Source organism: Xenopus laevis, chromosome 1L (assembly GCF_017654675.1).
Source record: "Xenopus laevis strain J_2021 chromosome 1L, Xenopus_laevis_v10.1, whole genome shotgun sequence".
NCBI classification, from domain to species: domain Eukaryota; kingdom Metazoa; phylum Chordata; class Amphibia; order Anura; family Pipidae; genus Xenopus; species Xenopus laevis.
In genome coordinates, this window is record NC_054371.1 from 74,300,822 (window position 1) to 74,325,508 (window position 24,687).

Consider the following 24,687-nt stretch of genomic DNA (forward strand, 5'->3'; position numbering starts at 1 on the left):
TTATGTGTGGTTTCAACAAAGGATTGTGGATCCTTTCATGAACTCTGGGAATGGATGCTAAAGGGGCACAGGCCTTATAGACAATTAGTAGTAAAGCAAAATAGAAGCCCACTGCATGTCACATAAAGTCAATCAAATGGAGCGCTCACCTCCCTAATACACACTTTTTGTAGTGCCAGGTGCTGTACTGTGAGACCCACTCCTGTCGCTGGGTCAAATCGATATCCAAAAGAAAGCCAGCAGCACACTGAGTCAGGTTGCAGTTGTGTTCAAAAAGAATTATTTTATTAAGCCCATATGCAAAAGAAAATGCCTTTTGCATATGGGCTTAATAAAATAATTCTTTTTGAACACAACTGCAACCTGACTCAGTGTGCTGCTGGCTTTCTTTTGCACTGCATGTCACATAGACATAAATTAGTGTCCCTTTTGGTTTCAGCACAAATTTTTGTTCCAGTGGCATTGCTTCTGCCATTAATAACTAAATTAGTGTCTAATTCACTTGGCAATAATCAGGGGGCCTTTAAAAAGAATGCAAGTTAGGTTGAGAATTGAGGATAATGGCCATTTCCTCCACAGTTCTAGATACATCTAAAGAGTCCTGCTAGAAAGTCATTTAGAGTGTCATCTGGGAAGAATACATTTTACTGTGATAGATATATTTGGTACAATGACTGAATGACTGTGACCCATTTTATGAACTAAAGTGGGTCCTGACCAACCTGGAGCTGTTAAGGGCTGCTAAGTTATAAAGTTCAACTACATCCGGAGGTCTGAAGGATTGTTTTCTCATATGGTTATTTTATTAAATGGCTCTTGCAACACACCAGTCCTATAATAACTTTTATTATAATAATAGTAATAATAACCATTATTTTGATATTGTGAACTGGGCTCAAGTTGTTGTCTGATGTTAGTGAACTGGTCTCAGATTAATGTCTGATGCTACTTGACTCATTTAAGATTTAGTTCTCAGCTTGAAGATGAACAAAATAAAAGAGTATTTTTCTTTTCTCAAAACCCTGGCCATGAAAAATCAGAATGCCCTTTAGAGAGGGTGAAGTCAGGAACATTGAACGCTGACCTAAGATTGCTCTTCTTACTCAGACTTGGTCATTCTGCCTGACTCCTTCCAGGGGCAGAGAGTTGTTAACAACAACTCAGACCCTTAGAACACATAAAAAAAGCACAATCCTTCCTTCCCGGGCCCCTTGCCTCCTGGCAAGAATAGACTAGACACAAAAAAAAGTGTCTGTCATTACTAGTCAGCCAAACAGAGCTGCAGTGTTGGATACAGCTTCTCCCTTCCCCCTCTGCACGGACTCTTGACAGAAGGAGGAGAGAGTGAGAGGGAGAGAAGCCGAGGAGAGGCTGCTGAAGGTACAAAGAATGCATGGGCTTGAGTAGGCTGAAAACAGCAGCAGACAATTTATTTGCTCTTCATTATTTTCTCATAGCTGTGAGGTATCACCTCTGCTCCTCTTTGTTTAATGCTTTTTATTCACTTACCAGGGAAGGTGGTATATCACACCTTCTGCTCTTTTTTCCCCCCTCTTTTTATTACTATGAATGAATAATTTTCTTACTAGGAACCATGCGTTTCTGTTTCCAATTGTTACACTGCCCATTAAAGTGAAAGGATTGCAGTGATTGAGGGCAGGCTTCTGTCAGCCCCTCCCTACTCTCAATTTCCAGGCGCTGACCCTGGTGCTGACTGAAGGTCTCTCTTAGCAGGTTGGATGGTCCCAAGGAAGACAGGAACGACCTGCAGCACTTAACACATTTCTGCAGAAGCAGATCATCATCGGCAAGCATTTATGTTTGGCATGCTGACCCAGGGAATTTCCAGGTATTTCTCGTACTCACAAAATGCCGCTGCCAACTTGAATGTCCAGATATTTTGTTGCAAAACAGACAAAAAAAAGTTCCTTTCTAAAGTTTCTTTATTTCTGCATATATGCTATTTAGGTTGTAAAATTGCCTTTTAATTTATCCTGGTGTAATAATAATAATAAGGATTGTTAACCAAATATGAAAATAACAGTGTTTGAATATCATTGGTAAAACATATGTTTTTTGCTGCATTATTTGAAAGAAAGAACTTTAGTTTGATATGTTGGAATTAGAATGAATGGTATTAAGTGGATTACATATATGTATATATTGTTTAGAATATGTATTGTCTCATTACTCATGCATTAACATTACTTCTGTTACAATGTTGAACATTTCTGTGAACATCATGAATCATGTATTGTATGTGTAGCATGATTGCCCTCTTGTGTTTTGCGGTTTACATTTATTATTTTATTCATCCTAAATGATATTGTGCACATTATATGTATGTCTAGTTATGTCTATGTATGTGCACAGAAATGCATTTTTATATTAATGTCCAGTACTTTGTGAAACTAGAATGTTCCTTGACTGATTTCTGGTTTCTGAATTGAGATACCAGACTTGATGGACCAAAATGTGCCTTAAATCTTGCAAATCAATCAAGCAATCAATAGACAGTCCCATTTTGAAGAAGGATAGGGGATCTGAGGGCGACAGAAGATAAAATTGTGAGAAAAGATGGGAGATGTCTTAAGAATGCTTTCTGCACTTGATAATTATAAAAGTGATTTATTGCAGGCAGCGGTAGTCGTTGTTTGGGAGGCGACCGCAGAAGGAAATAAAATAATTCACCGCTGTTAAGGATGATTTTTCTGACATTACACCTAACTCAGGAAATGAATGTTAGAGAATCAATACAGGCCAGCAATGTGTTGTCCTATTGCAAAAGATAAAAAATATAGATTTATAAAATTCAGTCATATTTCACAGTATCTGGGCCGGCAATTTTTCTCTTATTTGAGTAAAAAAATTTTTCATAATGAACTACGTTAAGAGAAATGAATTATTGTGAAAGGCAGAAACATCATGATATCCATAACCTTTATCATTTATCTTACGTTTGATAGGAACTGTAGATTTCCAGAGGTGAGTAGTTTAACATTGCCAAGTTGTCAGATAAGTTGAACAGGTGGTTTATACTTGTCAGATTTACTGTCATAAATCCGCAAGAGGTTGTTAGAATCCAATTTGTGATTCACAATGTGGCTGTAAATAGTGCTGGGATGTCTTGGGATTTTTCACAGTCTTTGTCAGTGAGTGGGTTCTTGTCAGGGCTGTGATATTCAGAAGAGATGAGTTCATTTATAAACAAAAGTGGAGTCCTGTTGCCTGCTGGATTTGCCAACCACTTTCTCCTTATGAAAAGAAATAGCCTTAGAAAACATGACAGAATTCTTGTATGTAAGTAATGTACAGGTATGGGATCCGTTATCTGGAAACCCAATTTCCAGAAAACTCTGAATTACGGAAAGGCTGTCTCCCATAGACTGCATTATATCCAAATAATTACAATTTTGAAAAATGATTTCCTCTGTAATTATAAAACAGTGCCTTGTGCCAAACTAAGATATAATTAATCCTTAATGATGGCAAAACAATCCTACTGGGTTTCATTTATGTTTAAATCTTATTTTAGTAAACTTAAGGTATGAAGATCGAAATTACGGAAAGATCCGTTATCCAGAAAACCCCAGGTCCTGTGCATTCTTGACAACAGCTGTACTAGTTCATTCTCCTTTTGGGTCACATGTAATACCAGGCTATTTTCATAACTTGCTACTGTATGTGTAGTTTATTACAGTTTGCTGCAGGGTATCAAACACCTGTGTCAATATATGTCAATTTTTTACATGAGGAGGATTTCATCTGGTTCTTTGGAACCAAGCTGAGGGCAGATATCCCTTTTCGTCACCCTAATAATAGTAATAGTAATAAAGGTAATTTTTAGACAGTATTATAAAAAAAATTAATTTGTCAGGCCCTTAACTTAAAATAACGCTAAAATATAAAACATTTCTATTTGCGATAATAATAATAATAATTTAGCCTTTGCTTTGTGCTTTTTTGTTCTGTTAATGGCAGTTTCTGGCAACATCTACCATTTCTTTTTTCATGGCCTTCCTGCAGTGTTGTAACCTTTTTCTAAGAATGAAATGGGGTTTAGGATGTCAATTAGGTAGACTGTTATCATAGGAGCTCATCAGTGAGACCTCATGCATAGATCCTCAAAAGGCACAGCCTCTCACCTTGAAGCTGTAGATGAATAAAAAACACTTAAATGGCATAGAGTCCCAAAACTTATTGTGTTGGAGGTCTGCCATTGATTTTTCATTGAACAATTTATGATAGGAAGCATGCTCAACCAAAACAGTAATTTCTAATTGTACGTGTGACTGTGGGAGTAACAATACCCTAGGTTTTTATATCTCCAGTACAAAAATATACAATAAAATAAGTCATGATAGAAATTTCCCTCCCTTTAGAGTGTAGCAAAAAAAGTGTTGCCCTGTAGTAGTGGCCCTTTTAAAAAGCTGCAGTTCTTAGAATAAAGCTTATTTCAGGTCTGTTGTTAATAATTTTCTATGGTTGTCTGTATTTTTGTCTGCATTCATGAATCTGACTTGGCAGCAGCTTTTACTGCATACTTTTTACTTATTGAAAATGGATGTTGACGATTGAGTTCAGGCTCTATCCTTTTAATAAATTGTTTCTTTCTTTTCTTCTTCTCTGTCAATGGTTTAGAGTTCTGCCACATTTGGTATTTAAAAGCAAACCTTTTGCTCTGATTTGAGAGACTTGAAAGAATGGTGTAGTTTTGATATTTTATATGTGTGTGTGATACGTGTGTATATATAACTTCATATGTAAAGCACTGTAGGGACCCCCAGCGCTGTACACTATATAAAATTACTATATATAAACACATGTACATAAATTATGGACAACTGGGTGGATAATATACAGGCACAAATGAAAACGTGCACAAGGGAAAGGCATTGTCCCTTAAGTGCCAGGACCAGACTAATGTTCTAGTGCTCCAAAAGGTAGGACCAAACTTTTTAGAGGAATCCAGGGATGAAATTCCAAAGGAAAGGAGCAGCAAAATAGAAAGGTTTAAGATGACAGGGGTGGCAGTGGATAGTGTGAAGAGACAGTGTCTCTGACAGGAGCAGAGGAGACAGCCAGGAACATACAGTGAGACAAGTGAAGAAATGTAGTGAGGAGCAGAGGAGTGAAGGGCTTTCATTGTTAGCAGAAGAATTTGATATGCTATCCTTTGCTTAACAGGCAGCCATACCAAAGATTTTACTTGGGATTCTCTTAAAGGAGAAGGAAAGGTAAATTACAAATAAGTTGTATACATTGCCCACGAAATGGAGAGATACTTACAGGAAGCTTTGCTCTATATGTTTTCCCCTGTTTCTGTAATCCAAGATCATAAAATTTTTTTGCAAGGTGCATATAATAGAAAATCCATCCCTCTCGCTATCCAAATCAGCTCTAATAGGGCTCACACATGCGCAGTTAAAATTTTGTAAGCCCTGGGCATGCGTACCATATCCTTTACTTCCCCCATGCGAGCGGGTCATGGTGGAGGACTAAATTTAGCGCATGCGCACTTCACACAGGGAGACACAGGAAATGACGCGCACTCGGCCAACATGGTGGCCGCAAAGTTTGTAAAGGGCTAAAACTTCAATGGCACAGTGTCAGTGCGGGAGACCGAATTGGGCAGCGAAAGTAATGCGTTTCAGGAGAGGCGCACACAAGCAACAATTAAAGATAGGTATAAAAAATTACCTTTCCTTCTCCTTTAAGAGACAGCAGGAGGATCCTAGTAGCAGAGTTTAAGATTGATTGCAGGGGAGAAAGGTGGGAGTCAGAAAGATGGCTGGATTAGTGTTTTGGCTGTTATTTGTGAATGAAAGGGGTATATCTTGGCTATATTGTGGAGGAAGAAGAGTCAGGTTTTGGCATAGTTTTAATATGATTAGAGAAGGAGAGAAGCTGGTCAAAGATGACCCTCAAGCAGCGAGCTGAATTAACAGCTTGCTGGTCATGTCATCAATAGTAACGGTGAAAGGAAGAGAGGGACTAGGTTTAGATGGGAATACCATGAGCTCAGTTTTAGCCAGAGCTTGAGGTGGCGTTGGTTCATCCAGGAGGAGATAGCTAGTAGGCAGTTTGCCATCTGGGTCTGAACTTCAGTGGTTAGTGAAGGAGTGTCTAAATATATTTGGATGTCATCGGCATATAGGTGATATTTAAAAGGGTTGTTCACCTTCCAAACACTTCATTTAAGATGTTTTCAGATTGTTCCCCAGAAATAAAGACTTTTTTCCATTGCTTTCCATTATTAGCAACTACGGTATCAATTCTAACAGCTGTCTTTAATGAAACTAAGGGACATTGCTCAGCAGTGACAGAGTCAGCGACCTCCTTCCCAGAGCCGCTTTAGAAAGACATAAAAAGATGAAAAATTAAAGTTTAAACTTCAATATTAGAAAACTGGTCACAAATAAATAATGGAAACTAATTGAAAAAAAAAGTCTTTATTTCTGGTGAAATTTATAAAAACAACTGAACTGAAAAAAGTGTTGGGAGGAGAACAACCCCTTTAAGGCCAAATAAAGATAGAAGGTCTCCTATATTTATATATGATATTTATATGATATAATTAAATATGTAAAGTGGCAATCCATTTCATAACGATAGATCCCATATTTTTATTATTCCAAACCCATATCCATATATACTGTATATAGGTATGGAGTAATACTTTCTACTGGAGTGATATATATATATATATATATATATATATATATATATATATATATATATATATATATATATATATATATATATATATACTTTTTACTTATATTTTGTAGTAACTCAGGAGAAAGTGAATCTCTGACAATATGAGATGAAGTAATTAATCTTTGTATTCTGAAACATCTGATAGATTGCAGAATCTTCAGTGATAAATGCAATATATCCTTTTTTGCAGTAAACTGGAGTCATACAAAATGAAAGCCTCTGTAATAGCATATAAATAAAAAAAATCAGTGCTATATCTCCTGAGATAATTAAATCAAGAAAATATGTATAAGAAAGAGTAATACCTGCTGCAGTGTTCAGTATAGTGAATTATATGAAACCTATAACCAGTAGTAAACAAGGCTAGGACTCTTTGGGGGTTATGTAATCAAAGGCACACATTTTGCCCAGGAGCAGTAACTCATAGCAAGCAATCAGCAGGAAGCATTTACTGGTCACTTGTTTAAAAGTAAACATCATATTGGCTGCTATGGGTTACTGCTCCTGGGCAAACTTAGGGCTTTTTATTATTATGGGGTGGTGCACAAGTAAATCAAATAGTTTGGGTAAAATCCAGAGAAGGAAACCATAGCCAGAGCCAGTGATAGTAGATCAAAGTGATGAAGTAGAAACTGAGGGCCATGAGTATAAACAAGTGCGCTAGGTAGCAAAACAATAAGTTATAATTACCAACTTTAGGATCACAGAATTAGGGGGGTATTTACTTAAACTCAAACTTATCATATTTTTTTATTTAAACAAAGTCAACCTAACCCACATCCACGAACTTAACTCAGTTATCAAATAATTAGCAAGTCGGTGCGGGTAATGTCCGACTTTAGGGGGCACATTTACCTAGAGAAGAATTGGAGTGTGTGCTGCCACAAGAAAAAAATATAATGTAAATGGTACCACTCTAATAAACCAAAAAATGTTGTGGTTAAGTAAATAGCAAGGAGATTCACTCACAGTTCACCTCAGTCCCAAGGTGCAAAATCCAAGACACTAAATCCAAAAGGAAGAATGTGAGGATCTCCAATAATCAAGAGCTAAATATTTTTTAAAAAAAGTAGAAAATTTATTAGGACATAAAACCTAACGCGTTTCGTGCCTGATCGGGCACTTACTCATAGGCTAAATGGCACACCCCTGTATAAAGGGGCTGTACCCAATCACAACAAAGCACACATGTGTTACCACTTATATTACAAATTGTGAAGTTCCACCTAGTGGTTAAAAGACAAATGAATGCATGCATACACAAAGCAATGTTACAAAAAATACAGAAATACAAAATACAAAAGATACACCTCAAACAAAAACTAAACAATAAAGAAAAATAAAGAAAAAAAGATATATATGTGAAAATTATGGAAAATGAATGAAATAATGAATAATTGAAACCAAAAAATAAGGAAAAATAAAATTTAAAATAAACACTACAATCACAATTTTGATGAGGTTTTCTTGGTATGGGTTTTTTTCTTCATATACACCTATATAAATAAAGTGCATTAAATATATTTAGTGCATATTCAGCACATAAGTAAGAATTTCATTAAGGTACAGGCCTAGGGTCAAATATCAAGGGTTAATATTCGACTGAATATTTTGCGCTATTCCTACGATTAAATCCTTCAAATAGAACGATTCGAAGGATTTTAACCCATCGATCAGATCAGAAAATTGTTAGGAAGAATATGGGGACCTTCCCCATAGGCTAACATTGGCCTCGGTAGGGTTTAGGTGGCGAACTAGGGGGTCGAAGATTTTTTTAAAGAGATAGTACTTCGACTATTGAATAGTCAAATAGTCAAGCGATTTTTAGTTCGAATCGAAGTTGAAGATCGTAGTCGAAGGTCGAAGTAGCCCATACGATGGTCGAAGTAGCCAAAAAAAAAACATTCGAAATTCAAACTATTTTTCCTCTATTCCTTCACTCGAACTAAGTAAATGGGCCCCTAGTTGTCGCCTAAAAACTCAGACTTATTTATATTATCCAGCGCAGATAACAATGTTAAAAAACATCTTCAAATTGTAAAAGGGACATCTGCTATTGACTTCTACATACCTCAACAGGTATAATAAATCTCCCTCTAAAAATGTGAGTTTCCCCCTATAAAACTTAACCAGAAAAATAAATTGAGGTTTAATAAATAGGCCCCTAAATCTACCAGCATTCAATTAATCTGTAAAGAATTAGGTTCCTGACACTAGAAAAGCTGGGTGGACTGATGACCATGAGGAAAATATGAAAGATATTACTGCAAATAATGTGTAAGGTAACCAATAATACCGTTAGTACTCAGAGTTGTTTATATACACTTTATAAGAAACATAATTGAAATATTTACAAGTAATTCATTTTGTTGTGTTTAAAGGGATTTTGTCATGATTTTCTGATGTAGTTTTTATTTCTAAATTACACACTTTACACTGCAAATAATTCACTCTACCATATAAAATTTAATTCCTGAACCAGCAAGTGTATTTTTTTTAAGTTGTAATATTGGTGTGTAGGCAGCCATCTAAGGTCATTTTGCCTGGGCATGTGCTTTCAGAAAGAGCCAGAACTTTAGGATGGAATTGCTTTCTGATAGACTGTTGTTTCTCCTACTCAATGTAAATGAATGTGTCCCAGTTGGACCTGGATTTTACTATTGAGTTCTGTTCTTTGATCTACCAGGCAGCTGTTATCTTGTGTTATGGAGCTGTTATCTGGTTACCTTCCCATTGTTCTGTTGTTAGGCTGCTGGGGAGGAGGTTTATCAGAGCACAAGTCACATGACTGGGGGCAGCTGGGAAACTGATAAAATATCTAGCCCCATGTCAGATTTCAAAATTAAATATAAAAAAAATGTGTTTGCTCTTTTGAGAAACAGATTTCGTTGCAGAATTATGTTGGAGCAGCACTATTAACTGATGAAAAGTGTTTTGAAAAAAAAATATTTTTTCCCCATGACAGTATCCCTTTAAGAATCTGCACCAAAGGAATCTTTGCCTATGAACAAGACTGAATGCTCCTCCTTGGATACATTGGAAAGGCTTGTGTCTAACCAGAGTTATAGAAATTAGGCTAAAAATGGTTAATGATTAGCAATTCTCCACTTTCATGCAGCTTGATGCACAAGCACTTCCAACAGTTAAAGGCAACTGTTTATTATGCTTTGCCTATGTGCATAAAGCTGTGGACCTTGTATGCATCTGTATGTAGGGATGTAGCGAACGTCGGAAAAAAAGTTCGCGAACATATTCGCGAACTTGCGCAAAAATGCGAGCGGTTCGCGAACGGTTCGCGAACCCCATAGACTTCAATGGGAAGGCGAACTTTAACATCTAGAAAAGACATTTCTGGCCAGAAAAATGATTTTAAAGTTGTTTAAAGGGTGCAACGACCTGGACAGTGGCATGCCAGAGGGGGATCAAGGGCAAAAATGTATCTGAAAAATCTGCCTGTGTGTGCTTGGAAGAGATAGTGTAGGGGGAGAGCTGTTAGTGATTTCAGGGACAGATGATAGTAAGTTTGCTGGCTAGTAATCTGCTTGATACTGCTCTGTATTGGAGGGACAGAAGTCTGCAGGGATTTGAGGGACATTTTAGGTTAGGTAGCTTTGCTGGCTAGTAATCTACTGTTCTCTTTAAACAACTGCCATACGTTGACCTTGTAGGCATTGTTTGCCCAGTTTTTTTGGACGCAGCCACTGAAGCACAGTTGCCAGAAAAAATATGCCATATAAATGCTGAAAATAGTCATTTTTCGCCATACGTTGACCTTGTAGACATTGTTTGCCCAGTTTTTTTGGACGCAGCCACTGAAGCACAGTTGCCAGAAAAAATATGCCATATAAATGCTGAAAATAGTAATTTTTCGCCATACGTTGACCTTGTAGACATTGTTTGCCCAGTTTTTTTGGTTGCAGCCACTGAAGCACAGTTGCCAGAAAAAATATGCCACATAAATGCTGAAAATAGTCATTTTTTGCCATATACGTTGAGTCAACGTATGGCAAAAAATGACTATTTTCAGCATTTATATGGCATATTTTTTCTGGCCTCTGTGCTTCAGTGGCTGTGGCCAAAAAAACTGGGCAAACAATGCCTACAAGGTCAACGTATACACTACTACAGCGGTGGATACGGATTACGTAAAATATATGAATGCTGCTTGAAAAAAGTGACTCCGGTGTTTTTTCTGGAGACGGTAATATTATGGATATTTAGACAGAATGGGAACAAGGTCACACAGCTCGATGGCGGGTTGAAGAAAACAGTGTGCAAATAATGCCTACAAGGCCAACGTATACACTACTACAGCGGTGGATACGGATTACGTAAAATATATTATGGCTGCTTGAAAAAAGTGACTCCGGTGTTTTTTCTGGAGACGGTAATATTATGGATATTTAGACAGAATGTGAACAAGGTCACACAGCTCGATGGCGGGTTGAAGAAAACAGTGTGCAAATAATGCCTACAGGGCAAATAATGCCTAAAAGGTCAACTTATACACTACTACAGCGGTAGTAAAATAAAAAAAAGTAAAATAAAAAAAAAATGAATATTAAAAAAAAATAAATAAAGTTGGTGCTGCTGAACTACTAGGAGCAGCAGATTAGCACACCAGTCCCACTCCCCAACACTGCTAGACTAATAGCACTGGGCTCTTATAGTAGTAGTAGTAGTAGTAGTAGTAAAACAACAAAAAAATAAATAAAAGCAGTCCTTACAAGGACTACTGTTATTGCAGCAGTCAGCAGATGAGATCAGAAGCAGGACAGCTGCCCACTGCAGCTACATACAGAGCACTGCAGTAGAAGGTAGATTACTAGCCAGCAAAGCTACCTAAGCTTAAATGTCCCTCAAACCCCTGCAGACTTCTGTCCCTCCAATAACAGAGCAGTATCAAAACGATTACTAGCCAGCAAACTTTCAACTGTCCCTGAAATCACTAACAGGCAGCAGCTCTCTCCCTACACTATCTCTTCAGCACACACAGGCAGAGTGAAAAAACGCTGCAGGGCTTCGGTTTTTATAGGGAAGGGGAGTGGTCCAGGGGAGAGCTTCCTGATTGGCTGCCATGTACCTGCTGGTCTGGGGTGAGAGGGCAAAAAAAAGCGCCAACAATGGCGAACCCAAAATGGCGAACGTCGCGCGACGTTCGCGAACTTCCGGCGAGCGCGAACACCCGATGTTCGCGCGAACAAGTTCGCCGGCGAACAGTTCGCGACATCTCTATCTGTATGTATATTGCTATACACTCACTCTGAGAGGAGATCAGATTTGGATAAAAGAGCAATGTGATGCCTTTGTGTAAAATATAAAAGCTGCCCCTACAGCACATTAGTCAATAAGTACAGCACAATACTATTGTCTCTCGGAGGTGCTCTAGTGGCATCATTTAATCTCCTTCCAAAAGAAGCATGTTTACAATGTGATAGGAGCATTTCACTGATGAATTATTAAAATGCTACTTTCAGCTGTAACACCAAAGAAAATGCTTAGATAAATGTTTTTCTTTCTGTTAGCAATAGGAATATGGCGGTTTCATTTTAAAGGGGAGCAATCATTAATATATCAACATTATAATTCATTTGACAGACAGCCTTTTTTTCTCTTGCAGTTGTTAATACATTTAATGATTTAACCCAAGATATTGAATGTATCACTGCCACACTTTATGTTACTGGGCCAATTAACGATGTGTTAATGACCACTGCTAAGAAGAATGATTGGGTTGTATGCAGCAGAATAACTGCAGGTTATGAAAGCGCACATATTATTTATACCTCAGAAACTGTCAGGCAAAATACACCCAATTATTATTAAAAATAATTATTAAACACCTGCTAAAGTTGGGGTCCATGTCTGTAGCAATGACTGTAACTCAGGCAACCTACAACACTTTGTATCCTAGAGCAGAATTTAATTAAGTTAATTGGAGATACAGTCTTAACAACATCTTACAGGCTTCAAGATGGGCATTCTTGATGGAAAGTCCTATTGCAAGTAATATATATTATAAAAGCTAATATGTTTCCTTATAACTATATACAGCAATCTGTATATGCAGGGTCACTATTAAAAGTCTTGGGCTGCATACAACTTAAAGGACAAGGAAAGTTAAACTAAAGAAGTAGCTAGAAATGGTGTACATTATGTTTTGGGCTTCTCTACCAGCCCCAGGCAACCACAGCCCTTTAGAAGGGAAGATCTGTGCCTCCAAAGATGCCCCAGTAGCTCCCCATCTTCTTTTCTGCTGATTCATTGCACATGCTTTGTGCTGCCGTCACTTACTGAGCTTAGGGACTCATTCACAATATACAGTACACAGAATAGAAATGTCACAATATAAGGCTGATTAGTAATTAATCTAATGATTCGAAGGATTTAATTGTTCGATCGAACGATTTTTAGTTTGATCGTTCGAATGAACGAATTTCGGTAAATCCTTCGACTTCAATATTAGAAGTAGAAGGATTTCCATTCGGCAGTCGAATATCGAGGGTTAATTAACCCTCGATATTCGACCATAAGGAAATTTGCCCCATAAAGTTCATCTGACCTTGGCCTCCCAACTGGCACAGATATGTTATGGGCTCTTTATAGTACATTTAATTCCAATAATGGCAGCCCTGGATATTTTAGGGCAATCAATAAAAGGTGTCTCTGAATTTTTGGTACAATTATTGGATCTGTTATCCAGAATGCTTGGGCCCTGGGGTTTTCTGGATAAGGAGAATTTCCGTAATTTAGATCTGCATACTTTGTCCACTAAAAATCAATTAAACATAAATTATGTTTTGCTTCCAATAAGTATTAATAATATCTTAGTTGGGATCAAGTACCAGGTTAAAATGGAGTCTATGGGAGCCTTCCTGTAATTCAGAGCTTTCTGGATAACTGCTTTCCGGATAACGGATCCCATACCTGTACTAAAAATCCATGAAGAATTGTTACATTTATTTTTGCACAGCCCATTTTATGTAATAATCTTTCATGAAGGTGAGATGCCTTTTTATATAATTATATAAAAACGCCTTAATAATTTATGAGTGTATTCTGTTGATGGGTTGCGGCGTTAGCTGTCAGCATTTCAGACAATTAAATCCACGGAATTAATACACATTGTTATAATTTGACTTTAATCACTGCTGTTCTGGAGAACATAGTCTATTCTCACTTTGATTGATTGCTAGCTGTCTAAACAATATTTCTTACTGGTACTGGAGATAAGAAGCACATGTGTCTACAGCAGCAGGCTTGTGATGGCTTGTGAAAAAAATATGCCATTGGCAGAATCATCCGACAATCCCAACAAGATTCTGGCAGGTTAATTATGAGTTTCTTTCAGTGCTGCCTAGTTATTTCTATCACTTCCAAGATGCAGCCTTGATAAATGGAATTTTCAAAATGACATTTGACTGTCCCTCCCAAGCATTTGTGTCCAAAGAAGCTGCATTTTAGTTAAAACTTAATGAAATGTATTATAAAAGCACAGTATGTTGTAATTTTTTGACTAATAAGAAAATAATGCAGGTTATGGGATCCATGATCCGGAAACCTGTTATCCAGAAAGCTCCGAATTACGGAAAGTCTGTCTCCCATAGACTCCATTATAATCAAATAATCCAAATTTTTAAAAATGATTTCCTTTTTCTTTGTAATAATAAAACAGTACATTTTACTTGATCCAAACTAAGATATAATAAATCCATATCAGAAGCAAAACCAGCCTATTGGGTTTATTCAATGTTTACATGACTTTCTAGTAGACTTTAGGTACAAAGATCCAAATTACAGAAATATCTGTTATCCGGAAGACCCCAGGTCTCGAGCATTCTGGATAACAGGTCCCATACCTGTACTTTTACACTGAAATTCCTGTAATGACTAATAACATTTAGGGGCAGATTTATTAAGGTTCAAGTTGGGTTTTTTTTGGCCAAAACTCACATTTTCGGGTTACAAAAAAAAAAACTGGAATCCATCAAGTTTTAAAAAAAAAAAAACTTGAAAATTCAAGATTTATTATACCCAGACCCTAGAAATAACTTGAATCTGAAAATACAATACCTAAAACCTGCCGAGGTTATTTAGAAGTCAGTGTACTTTATTATAAGCACATGCTTAACATTTGGGAAGTTGATTCAGCCTTTGGCCTTTATACAGGTCACAGGATTCTTCCAAAATTCTGAAAGCTGATTAGGTAGCTAACCTACAGCTCCTGGCACCATCTAGCAGCATTTGGCAGTGAGTTGTAACTTTATACCCTTAGAAACAATCCCATGATGATTTCAACTGATTGTACTGTTCTCTAAAACATATTTTAAAGGAGAAGGAAAGTTAAAATCATTGGGTAGTGAAGAGCAAAACACATTGAAATCAATAGGCACTGGGCGATACTCATGGCAACTTTTCCAGCACAAAATGTGCTGTAGGCAATGGAAGCTTATTTGTTTTATTTATTAAATGTTAGGCACCCCCAGTGATTTTAAAAGCTTACCGGATAACCCGTGCTCCTAATAGTAGAAAACTTCACCAACCTGGGGTACTTCTGTATGAGCATCATGGAGAGATCCTCTTATTCTTTTTTTTGTTGTCATGAGCCGACGCATACATATTCAAGTGAAAAAGCCAGATATCCACTCTACTGTTCTTGCACACCCAGCATGAAGAAGCAGAAGAAGATGGTTTCATGGTGCTCGCACAAAATTACTCTCGGCCGGAGCAGCTTTCTGCTAACAGGGGCACAGACATGGGGTATAAGTTAAGTGGTTATACCCCCAGAGGGTGCCCTAGCCCTATAGTCCCCTTCTCACATACCCATAAAACCTTTTTTAATATTGGAAATACATCAATTTTTAAATTATACATCAGCTGATAAATTCTGATACTGATATGTCAGCCAGATACATTTGGCTTGAAAAGCAGATTATCCTTTGTGAGTGCAATGCAGTTCTTATGAAGTTAAATATATGTTAACTTTTTTTTTAGCCCATTAATCCATATGCAATACTATTATAGTCATTACTCCCTGAATAAACATTTCTAGCACACAGGAGCCATAAATGTCTTGGAAAATATCCAAACGGTTCTTAGTGATATCATTTTTTATAAGAAGTCACTTTGCCACATGACCCATTCAAGAAATAAATATACCCTCTACTTTAAGGTATAATTATATTAGACGTCACTCCATGTTCCATAACATGTTTATTTTGTACAATAGGGGCTATAAATATTTTTATATAAAGCACAAATAATGTAAAAATTTATTGGTCAGTCTTTGATATGCTTGCAATTAAACTGCTATTTATGAGCATGTTCAATAAAAGTAACATCTTGGCTTAATATGTACTTCTTTGGTCTATAAAGGCATCTGTAGGTAATACAGCGGATTTAACTAAGAATTATTTTTCACTTCCACTCAATTAGTACCTGTCAGAGTAAAGACTATAGGAGGGTAATGAATCTCTAAAACGTTTAACACAAAAAGGCATGCCCTTAACCAGGACCGGACTGGGGGGCCCAGGGCCCATTGGGGCTCCTGTCGCAGGGCCCTCCTTCACCACCACCCTCCCTGCTGTGCCGTCCAGTGCATATGCGCATTTGAGTGAGCGCGCATGCATGTATGCGTGTGAGCTTGCATGCGTGTGAGCTTGCAAGCACACTGTGCTGGGAAAAAAAGAAGGCAAGGTGCGGATCTGGGCCGGCAGGCCCCTGGGACCCACTGGGTTTTTTTTCCAGTTGTCCAGCTGACCCAGTCCGACCCTACCCTTAACCTATTAGAATAGGGATAACAAAAACAAACTGTATGCATGGGTTCAAAGGATGAGTGTCAGGTGTCTGCAGTGGGTCTCTATTCTTTTTTTGGCTATGCTTTAAGTCCTGTGAGTGCTGTCCTGAGATAGATAGATAGATAGATAGATAGATAGATAGATAGATAGATAGATAGATAGATGATAGATAGAGATATAGATTAGATAGATAGATAGATAGATAGATAGATAGATAGATAGATAGATTGCACTAAACCCAGCACAAACCATGATATCTTCAAATTAGTATAGGGACATCTCCCACTGACTTAAATATGACCTTGACAAGTCTGAGATGGCGATTTGGTGCTACTAGTAACTTGATATATTTATTTATATAATTATATATAATTCTTTGTTGTGTATAATTTATTTCTTGCAACAGCCGTGCCATTTTACTTACCTTTGCACATTTCGTTAGCATTCACCCATTTTCTGTTCTAGTTTTCTCATTTGGTTTATTTATGTAATCCAGCTAGTGAGTCATCTGATCATGAGAATAAAATAGAAAATGATTTTGTGGGTGGCATATCTATGGAGGAAATGTGCGGTTTAACAATACCAGTTTTATGCACAGAAAGATATCGACAAATAGAGTAAAAATGATCACCAAGACATTTTGAATAAATATGGTTGTTAAAGCATTTGTGCGGTTATGTAGAAATAATAATGCAGAACTTGACAGTCAAATAGATAAGCATTTCAGCTGTAAAAAGCAGTAGCAAACATAATGTAAATCAATAAGTTTATATTATTATTTAAAGGTGCAATGTATTAAGTCACAGCAAATGTGCTTTGATAGTTACATAGTTGGGCTGAGTTAAAAAAAATATCCAAAATCCATCAAGTTTTTCCAAAAGAACGTGTGTGTGTGTGTGTGTGTGTGTGTGTGTGTGTGTGTGTGTGTGTGTGTGTGTGTGTCTATCTATACACTTCCATATATAAACTATATCAAGAATGCTCGGGACCTCGGGTTTTCTGGTAAATCGATTTTCGTAATTTGGATCTTCATACCTTAAGTCTACTAGAAAATCATTTAAACATTAATTAAATACAATTTAATTGTTTTGATTCCAATACAGATTAATTATATCTTAGTTGAGATCAAGCACAAGGTACGGGACCTATTATCCAGAATGCTCGGGACCTCGGGTTTTCCGGATAAGGAATCTTTCTGTAATTTGGATCTTCATACCATAATTCTAATAGAATATCATGTAAACATTAAAAAAACCCAATAGGCTGGTTTTGCTTCCAATAAGGATTCATTATATCTTAGTTGGGATCAAGTACAAGCTACTGTTTTATTATTACAGAGAAAAAATAAATCATTTTTAAAAAATTTAGATTATTTGGAGTCTATGGGAGACGGCCTTTCCGTAATTCAAAGCATCCAGGATAACGTGTTTCCGGATAACGGATCCCATACCTGTACTGCTTTATTATTATAGAGAAAAAGGAAATTATTATAAAAAATTTAGACTATTTGGTTTAAATGGATCCCATACCTGTACTCTACTTACATACAAAAATTGATCATGCTTTCTAAAGCCATTTCTTTTCATAGGGAGAAAATGGTTGGTAAAGCTACCAGGCAATGGGGCTCCACTTTTGTTTGTAAATGAACTCATGAGCCAATATCTATACTAATTATAGGTTTTAGTATCACAATGGCCTATGATATTATGCTTGTCCAAGACATCATCCAAACCCCTATTAAAGAATCTGCCATCACTACATCATCCAGCAAGGAATTCCAGAACCTCACTTCCCTAATGTGTTTTATCTTTTCTGTGAAATGTTACACAGGGTCTTATCATCACTGGTGTATTTCAGCAGTCAATGGGAGATGGCAGGGGCAATTTCAAGTGTTTTTCTACCTGCTGGAATATACCTGAAATCTAACAAGGCAATGGCTCCACATGCATACTTCAGCCAGTAGGGAAGCACTATAAACCACCACTGAGGCTTCTCAATGAATGTATTGTACATTACAACATCTTTGGATAGAGAACTGCTTGTTGTGGGGATTTTAAGAGAAATGCATTAAAGTCAATGGAAGGCAGTATGGCAGTATGCACCCAAGCCCAAATCTAGGTGTGGTTAGAGATAAAGTATAGTAGGTATTTTTAAAACCTCTTTTGGCATGTCAAAACAACAAGCTGGTTTTGAATCTAAAACCTCTAAGTTTATCAGTATTTCACTGCATGAGAAAATAACTCCTCTTGCAACATGGATACCTGAGATTGAACATCAGAGGAATCAATTCATTTGGAGTGGTGGATTAATGATTTTCTAACAAAGAGCTAACAGTGCTGTAATCATTTGGACAGAAGCTTGGGCACACTATCCAACTGGTGTCTGCATTTTACCTTTAGTTATGTCATTCCATTTACAAGCAGACGCTTTATTGTAATGAATATGTGTTTTTCGTTATTATGCAAAGGAAACCTCTGTTGTGATTTCTCTGTAAATTAATGATTATCCCTGTAGTGCTGTCTTTGACCGCCACATGCCCTGCAATGCATTGAAGGCACATCATGTAAAGGAAATCTTTACTATAAATGACTTGTCTTTCAATTTAACTCTCAAAATGAAATACCATAGCAATAACCTTTCCCTAATTACTGTATCCTGTGACCACTATATCTTTAAGAAGCTTTCTAGTCTAATTGACTGGACTAAGTTCCATTTATTCTTTTATAACCTGCTTGGTTTGTAAGATTCATAGCTTTACACTAGTTCCATGTTTAACCAGCACACTATTTACAGAATCCCCTTGTTACACATGGTTAGTGTTGGTTAAGCTTAATTTAGGCAACTATGAAATAGTAACGCATTCATGTGATTTAAGAAAATAACATAGGGGGAGCATAAATACTGTACAATGCCAGTGTATTAGCAAATTAGATCTCCCAAGCAAACGGAGGCATTACTGCCTGGATCTACTATTCTGCAGAAAGATAAATATCCAAAGTGATTTAAACATCATGCCTATGGCTTAAATGAAACGGTAATTACAGCAAGCATTTCTGAAGTCTTCCCTTGCCAGATTTTAAATAAGGTTGTATGTAAAAAAAGCAGCAATTATAATGCGTATTAATATTTATATCAGCATTTGCCTGCACAGAAATCCCTATCCTGAGTTCATTTAAGTGCAATGTGTAGGTTCTTAAAGAATAAAGGGCCATTAGTTAGGTAATAAAAGTCATTAAATATTTTAGCGCTCATTTAGGGTTGAAACCTGTCTGGTTTTGACCCAGACAGCCTGGTTTTTGGAAGGGCTGTCCGGTTCAAAGTTGCCTGTCCAGTTTTCCAAATGAAGAAATTAGCACAGGACCCTCATCACCCCTTCCCTCCATGATATCACCCCCACCCGCCTGCTTGGAATTCCTGATGAAGAAAGGTGGCAACCCTAGGCCCATTTACCAATAATGCAAAAAAAGTTGCACAAAGTGCAAAGAATAGACACATAGGCACCTTGTCCTCCATGTTGTGCCCCAAAGTGCAACTCTAGGTACTTCTAGAACAGAACTCAAAGCACTGTGTCTTATTCTGACTGCAGGGTTACCTTCTTTCAAAAGCATGTGGAATTCCCCTGAAAAAAATATAGAAAATTTAGCATTTTTATGCAAATACACATGAATTACATTAAAACTGTTTAGTGGTATGGATCATATTTAGCATGAAAGCATCTAGAATCTACTACACTGGTATAAAAATACCATAGTGCCAGGGCTGTATATTCTGTTTCTAATTGGATGGTTAACATATGGCGTGACATTGTTTCCCTGGCAACTCATGGCACAGAATATCAAAGACCTTCCACACAAATAAAATATTTAAACAAAATCAATCTCCACCTGTGACAAATTGTTTTAGTTTTCTTTTTATGAGATGCTTTTTTTATCCTTCCCTGGAATCAGCTAGAATTTATTGTGTACATAGTATGCAACGGATCTGGCTGTGTTCTGAATCAGTGGAAACCTTAAAGGGATTCTGTCATGATTTTTATGGTGTAGCTTTTATTTATAAATGACACTGTGTACACTGCATGTAATTTATTCTACATTTTAAAATGTTATTCTAAAGCCAATATTTTGTAAGTTGTAATATTGGTGTGTATGCAGCCACCTCAGGTCATTTTGCCTGGGCATTTGCTTTCAGAAAGAGCTAGCACTTCACAATGGAACTGCTTTCAGATGAGCTATTGTTTCTCTTACTTAATGTAAGTTGGACTTGGATTTTTACTATTGAGTGCTGTTCTCATATCTACCACTAGGTGGGATATGGCAGCATTTTTAGCAATGCAGTTATCAGGGAGATGTTATCTGGTTACCTTCTTATTGTTCTGTTGATAGGCTGCTGAGGGGGAAACGGAGGGGTGATATCATTCCAACTTCAATTTGCATCCATTAGTCGCTCTTTTGCTATAGAAAAGCGTAGTGTTTCCCTGGAAGCTCCGTCCTTAGTTTCCTCGTATAAGTCAAATATTTATCAGAGTATGGGAATCACACGCTATAAGCAGGGTGCCTGCATTAAATATTTATTATATTTCCACACACAACATGTTTCGGGCACCAAGGCCCTTTATCAAGTGTGTTGATAAAGGGCCTTGGTGCCCGAAACATGTTGTGTGTGGAAATATAATAAATATTTAATGCAGGCACCCTGCTTATAGCGTGTGATTCCCATACTCTGATAAATATCATTCCAACTTGCAGTGCTAGTAAAGAGTGACTGAAGTTTGTCAGAGCACAATTCACATGACTGAGGGCACCTGGGAAACTGAAAACATGTCAGTTTTCAATAATAAATATAAAAATATGCTTGCTCTTTTCAAATATGGATTTTAGTGCAGGATTCTGCTGGAGGAGCACTATTAACTGGTGCATTTTTTAAAAACATCTTTTCCCATGATAGAATCCCTTTAAGTGGGACCATACATGACATGGTCATTTTTCTATTGTTCCATTCGTTTAGACCAATATGGTGGTTGTTGTCATCCAGGCATTACACACGTAATGCAAATGAATACATCAGGGGGGCTTAGGGGCTAACACAAATTGCAGATTAAGGTGCGATTTTAAGCAAATTGCTGGCTTTGATTTCATGGCAGGATTTACTTAGACAAATGGTAAACCTGATGGGTCTTTTTTCAGTCTCTACTACTACTATGTACTATTTATATCCTCCTAAATATTAAAGTAAATCATTCCGTTGACTTTTATGGAATATTTTTCAGTTCAGCTTCTATCAACATGGATCTGTTTTACCCATAATCTGTTAGAAAAACACTGTGACAAGCACCCGCTTTGAGACTGACTTAGGGAAGGAGTTTACTGCCCTTTATGCCTGCAGATAACCTCTACCTTTTACGTCAAGGTTTTGATGCTTGGGTTCTAAAAAAAAATATTTCCTTTTTCTATGTAATAATAAAAAAGTACCTTGTCATTGATCAAAACTAAGATATAATTAATAATTTTTCAAAGCAAACCAGCCTATTTGGTTTATTTTACGTTTAAATGATTTTCTAGTAGACTTAAAGGACATGTAAACCCTCCCCACAAAAACTGAATCAGTGAAAAGCCTCTTTATCTTTAGATACTGTACCTGCCACTCTGATTGTTAAAAGGTTAACAATAAGGCTGCAGCATCTCCTTAAGAACTTAGAAATCCTTCTCCTCCTCTAACCCACTCTGTCCCCTCCCTTAGGAATTTACTTTGGCTGTTGTCTCATGAGCATGCTCAGCTCTTCTTAGCTCAGATTACCACCTCTCCTGAGCTCAGCTAAACCATTACAGTGCTCAACCACAGCAGAACTTTTTATCAAAGTATGTTGTGCCTGTGTAAACCTGCATTCTGCATTGCGTGAACTTTATAGCATACATGTCCTTTTTGCAGATGTCAATATTACTGATAATGTGTAAGAGGGAAAATGGCCGTTGGTTGAAAGCTGCTATTTGCTTTAGGAAAATGTGATGGAGCAAATGGAGGGGGTATATGCAGTACAAATGATGTGGTTTGGGTGGGGAAGATATGTCCAACCTATATACATGGTAGATACATGTAGGGTTTACAAGTCCTTTAAGGTGTGAAGATCCAGATTACATAAAGACCCCTTATCTGGAAAAAAGGGTAAATTCTCTCCCCCTTTAAATTTATTCACTGAAGCCACTAAAATTAATTCAGCTGTTACATTTATTCCTAATAAGACCAAAGCTTCTTTAAAAGAATTCTTCATTAAAAATATATTAAGAGGAACTTTTAAATGCTTGAAACCGAGGAGATATCTAAACATATTAAATATACTGAAAAGTATGCCTGCTGAATGTGCTGAGTGAAATACAGCTCATAATTTGCTAATTGCATCTGTGAATGTTATAAACATTATGTTATAGTGTACCTCATTGAGATTCTGGCATTATTTGAAATCAATTTTTAGATGTTGGAAAATGATGCTATGTTTCATGTTAATAAATAATAAGCATGGAGATGTTCATGAGTCAATTTGTAGCTTCGCAACCAAAGCAGATTTTTATGCTAAAATGCACGGGGCATCACATTTTCACAACATAATGGCCATGCGCTAAATATAGAGCTGCTGAATTATAAATTCCTTAAATGGGAAATCTTTTTATGTGGCCACCGGTTTCGACTCGCTTTAGACCTATACATGTTAATTATCCGTAATTTAGCACCCTTTAATATATAATTTAGCTTCTGTAATTACAGCATCAGCTGAATGCTAGAAGTGCACCTATAATTCTATGCAAGTGGCAACATTACCATTGCCATTGACCCAGGGAGATTAACCCTTGAAAGCACCAGAAAATATAACATTTTATACATATTATTTTGCTAATTTACCTAAGCACTTCTTAATTTGTATGACAATATTATTTTTCCCACTGAAAACATATGTTCTGTGCACATGAGCTCTTCTGGATGTATTTGTGATTCCTTGGTTGTGGCATATTTATTTTGCTGCAGTGCTGACAAATAGGCTGCTTCCCCATATGTCTTACCTGAGTGTACTGGTCCCATTATTTGAAAAGGGATTATTAAATAGTTACATAGTAAGATCGGCTTGAACAAAGACCAAAGTCCATCAAGTTCAACCCCTCCAAATAAAACCCAGCATCCATACATATACACACTGACCCCTCCATATACTCATATACACTATATATACTCATGCACTGATATAGTATCACAATAGCCTTGGATATTATGCTTGTCCAAAAAATCATCCAAGCCATTCTTAAAAGTATTAACAGAATCAACCATCACATTATAACCCGGCAGTGCATTCCACAACCTCACTGTCCTGACTGTGAAGAACCCCCTACGTTGCTTCAAATGAAAGTTCTTTTCCTCTAGTCTAAAGGGGTGGCCTCTGGTATGGTGATCCACTTTATGGGTAAAAATGTCCCCTGCTATTTGTCTATAATGTCCTCTAATGTACTTGTAAAGTGTAATCATGTCCCCATAATTTAAGTCTTCCATCCCTCTAAGCAGTTTAGTTGCACGTCTCTGCACTCTCTCCAGCTCATTTATATCCCTCTTAAGGACTGGAGTCCAAAACTGCACTGCATACTCCAGATGCGGCCTCACCAGGGACCTATAAAAAGGTATAATTATATTTTCATCGCTTGAGTTTATGCCCCTTCTTGTATTAATAACTCTGTGCTAGCAAAATATGGCTATGCCACAGAAAACATTGAGTACTATAAGGATGTTACACGAAAGAATCTTTGAAATTTAACCATATGTAATTTTCTTTCTCTAAGAAATATAATATGAATTTTATTTTGTTAAGTCATTGTATTTTATTGAAACTTCAAAAAAAAATTTTTTAAAAGAAAAGAAAGGATGCAACACTGAACATGCATTGACACCATTCATGTGTACTAATGTTAGGGAATCCCAGTATTACCTTCAGCCTTGACAAGGTAGTAGTTCCAGGGCTCCACTACTGAGTTACATCAATAGGCTCTCAGAACTAGTGAAGGGCGGATCTGACCTGTTTCGTTTGCCGGAAATTCTTGAAACTATGAAAATTCACCGAAGTGCATTTAGGACAATTTTTTTTTCAACCGTTGGGGTCTATGGGCATCATTTTCGCTCATTACTACTCAAAAATTGG

General features: G+C 37.0%; 1 protein-coding gene across 2 annotated transcripts in view; it reads left to right on the top strand.

The window, feature by feature from the left end:
* The first annotated feature begins 1,295 nt into the window (after positions 1-1,295).
* LOC108710474 (bifunctional heparan sulfate N-deacetylase/N-sulfotransferase 3) overlaps positions 1,296-24,687 on the top strand; it is a 144,602-nt gene continuing 121,210 nt past the window's right edge. Inside the window, exons 1-2 of one of the 2 annotated variants that reach the window (XM_041590446.1) lie at positions 1,296-1,380; positions 1,732-1,849. The gene's annotated coding sequence lies outside the window, so the exon portion shown is untranslated. Of the gene's footprint in view, positions 1,381-1,414; positions 1,850-24,687 lie in introns of those variants that run through there. The other variant, XM_018251613.2, reaches the window with a different exon arrangement.